This window comes from Otolemur garnettii, unplaced genomic scaffold, assembly GCF_000181295.1.
Source record: "Otolemur garnettii isolate 467f Iridium unplaced genomic scaffold, OtoGar3 scaffold00057, whole genome shotgun sequence".
In the NCBI taxonomy this organism is placed as follows: domain Eukaryota; kingdom Metazoa; phylum Chordata; class Mammalia; order Primates; family Galagidae; genus Otolemur; species Otolemur garnettii.
The window spans coordinates 10,884,134-10,888,116 of NW_003852452.1; the positions used below are offsets into that span (position 1 = coordinate 10,884,134).

Below are 3,983 nucleotides of genomic sequence, written 5' to 3' on the forward strand. Positions count from 1 at the left end.
TTTTGATATAGAGCCTCAAGCTGTCACCCTGGGTAGAGGGCAGTGGCATCACAGCTCACAGCAACCTCCAACTCCTGGGCTTAAGCGAGTCTCTTGCCTCACCCTCCCAAGTGGCTAGGACCACAAGCACCCGCCGCAATGGCCAGCTATTTTTTGGTTGTAGTTGTCATTGTTTGGCAAGCCCAGGCTGGATTTGAAACCACCAGCTCTGGTGTATGTGGCTGGCACCTTAGCTGCTTGGGCTACAGGTGCTGAGCCTTAAAGGGTAATTTTAAACCTAAAGACCATAGCTACCATAAGATCACATGCAGTTGATAACATCCTTATCCACCCCCAGTATTCTAGAGCTTTCTCACTAGATTTTGAAACACCTTCATGGATTTTGAAATGTATTCCTTGCGTAGTTCTTTGAGGCGACATCACTGCTAGAAGAAGAGTTATGAAAGAGAGCCCTGCACTTCCCATTTAGTAGTTCTTCATCATGCCGGACCCTGGATGTGTGTGTGTCTGGTGTATAAATACAGAATATCGATACATTTTACCAAGAAATCGTGGATCCAAATCTTTTCTCCAGAAGTAGGAAATAATTTAAGCAGAAGAGTAAAAGGCACTACTGGATATTATGAAAGGAATCTTAAATGGGGGGCTGTGAGTATTTCTTGTTGTGCAGTTGCCATTTCTCTGGATTTCTTTTTCAGTGTACAATGTATAAAAGTAGATGAAGTCACTGGTATTTGTATCTTTGTTTACTATTAAATGATAATAATTTAATTTGTACCATTGGTAGAAAGAAAGTGATTTTGTGGATTTTGCTTGGAATAGTTTCATGTTACGGTTTTAGCACAAAGATGTATGTTTTCTTTTCATTGTCTAGTAACAATTACTTGCAGAGAGGTGTTTTGCGAGAGTAGTAGAGGGGAGCTGTGCTTTAAGTACAGTCACTGTTGACCCTTCTCACCTCAGTCTTTTTTTCTTTTTTGTTATAATCTCCTCCTTCCTACTTAACAATTTCAATCTGTCCTCCTAATAGAAGAGTTATGCTTTAACCATTTTCTTGGAATTTATTTGTGCACGTAACATTCTCTTGGTTGTTAATTGTTTGGGAATAAAATTCCCTCTACTTGTAAAACATTAGCAAGATACTTCAGTGATTCACAAACTGGAGGATTTCTTGAAATAACCTACTATCTGGTTTACCATTATCTAAATATAGTTGACTTGACCAGATCCTTCTATGGTTGTAGCTTAACTGATTTTGTAGTTTTTAAAAATATATTTAGCCCCCCAAAAACATTTTAGGTGAATGACTTTGTTCAGAAAAATATTTAAAATTTTTTAAGAGAGATTTTTATTGGTAGGAAGGAGAAAGAAAATGCCCCCCCCCAAAGAAAATAACCTACTGGGGTGGCACCTGTGGCTCAAAGGAGTAGGGCACCGGCCCCATATACCGGAGGTGGTGGGTTCAAACCTGGCCCTGGCCAAAAAAAAAAAAAATTGCAAAAAAATAGATAGAAAATAACCTACTGATAACATTTTGAGGAGCTTTTCCTCTTTGTGTCTAGTTTTGCAAAGGTAAGGCTATCGAGGTACATGGATTTTTGCATTAAACTTCTCTGCCTGCCCCTGCCAGTGAATATTGTGTTATTTCAGGTTACTAAACATGCTTAGGAAATACCCATTTTAGTGGCTCTAAAATTTTCAAGATTTATTTTATAAATAGCTGAGAAAAATGCCAGTTTTTAGGTGGGAGGAAAATCCCATTGTACTTATATTCTTGATTTTAAGATATCAATAATAACTTAACTTTAGATTTTTTCTTTTTTTGAGAGAGAGAATGTGGTTCTCTGTCACCCAGGCTGGAGTGCAGTGGCACTGTGAGAGCTCACTGCAACCTCAAACTCCTGGACTCTAGCAGTCTTCCTGCCTCAGTCTCCTGAGTAACTGTGACTACAGGTACATGCCACCACATCCTATCTTCCTCCCTCCTTGCTTTCTTGCTTTCTTCCTTTTTTTTTTTTTGAATTCAGGGAACTTTATTGATGTTACATGACAAGGTGGGGCTCCTAGGCCTCTCCCATTCTTTAGGGGGTCTGATGTGGAAACTGTGTCAAGGGGAGACTCTCAGTGAGGTAGGGGACTGAGTAGGCAGGTCCCAGCAGCTAAGGACCTCTCTCTTCCTCTCGTGCTCTGGCTGGGGCTGGTGGTCTGGGGGTGCTTACTCCTTGGAGGCCATGTGAGCCATAAGATCCACCACCCTGTTGCTGTAGCCAAATTCATTATCATACCAGGCAATGCGTTTAACAAAGTGGTCATTGAGGGTGATGCCAGCTCCAGCATCAAAGGTGGAAGAATGAATGTCACTGTTGAAGTCAGAGGACATGACCTGGTGCTCAGTGTGACCTTGCCCACAGCCTGGGCTGCACCAGTTGAGGCAGGGATGATGTTCTGGAGAGCCCCACGACCATCATGCCACAACTTCCCAGAGGAGCCATCCACAGTCTTCTGGGTGGCGGTGATGGCATGGACTGTGGTCATGAGTCCCTCCACAATGCCGAAGTTGTCACGGATGACCTTGGCCAAGGAGGCTGAGCAGTTGGTGGTGCAGGAGCCATTGCTGACAATGCTGAGGCTGTTTTTGTACGTCTCGTGGTTCATACCCATCCCAAACATGGGGGCATCAGCAGAAGGGGCAGAGATGATGACCCTTTTGGCACTCCCCTGTAGGTAAGCCCCAGCCTTCTCCATGGTGGTAAAGATGCCAGTGGACTCCACAACATACTCAGCGCCTGCCTCACCCCATTTGATTTTGGTGGGATCTCGCTCCTGGAAGATGGTTATGGGATTTCCATTGATGACAAGCTTCCTGTTCTCAGCCTTGACTGTGCCATGGAATTTGCCATGGGTGGAATCATACTGGAAAATGTAGATCATGTAATTGAGGTCAATGAAAGGGTCATTGATGCTGACAATATCCACTTTGCCAGAGTTAAAAGCAGCCCTGGTGACCAGGCGCCCAATATGACCAAAGCCGTTTATTCCGACCTTCACTTTCACCATGGGGCTTCAGGGATGCGACTGGCACTGCACTAGCAAGCGGCTGTCTGATGAACGGGAGGACCAGAGAGCCCCTTCCCTCCTTTTTGACATAAGATCTATCTCCGGGTTTGGCCCAGGCTGGTCTTGAACTCTTGACTTCAAGACCTCCTTGGACTCCCAAAAGTGCTAGGATTACAGGCATAAGCTACTGTGCCTTGACCTTATATTTTTAAAGACAAAAACTAAATTAGGACTTTAAATCACAAAAATGTGCTCATCTTTGTGTAAACTTAATGGATATCAATCCCCCTGGGTAGAGTGCTGTGGCATTTCAGCTCACAGCAACCTCCAACTCCTGGGCTCAAGTGAGTCTCCTGCCTCAGCCTCCCAAGTAGCTGGGACCACAGGCGCCCACCACAACGCCCGGCTATTTTTTGGTTGCAGCCATCATTGTTTGGCGGGCCCAGGCTGGATTCGAACCCGCCACCTTGGGTGTGTGTGGCTGGCGCCTTAGCCACTTGAGCCATAGGTGCCGAGCCTCTTTTAAACTTCTGTATGGCAGATAACTTGTGTGTTAGCCATTTTAAAAATATGGATTCCATTTAAATATAGATGACACTCTGGAAAGAGACAGAGTTGGAGAGGGAGCTGTAGAACTTACTCAAGTCGCTGGACACCTGAGGAAAATTAAACACAAACTTCAACTAAGACAGGTTCTCCAATGCCCCCTGTCTCATGTAAACAGAAAACTAGATCCATGCATATGAGCTACATCAAGCATGGCTTGGTGCCTGGAAAAACAGATTCACGAGGCTTTGGCCAAAGTTTTTCTTTGTTTTACTAGATTAAAAATGGACTGAGATTCTCCCAATAATCCAGCCACGGAAGAAAGAAAAAGCTTTTTGTTTTTTATTCCCATTGTAAAGAGCCTCTGTGAACAGACTTGC

The 3,983-nt window shown here is 44.0% G+C and overlaps 2 pseudogenes; both read right to left on the reverse strand.

The window, feature by feature from the left end:
* Window positions 1-1,200, reverse strand: part of LOC100951993 — a 2,588-nt pseudogene extending 1,388 nt beyond the window's left edge.
* A 1,015-nt stretch (window positions 1,201-2,215) lies between these two features.
* Window positions 2,216-3,057, reverse strand: LOC111726214 (annotated as a pseudogene).
* Between the last annotated feature and the right edge of the window lie 926 nt (window positions 3,058-3,983).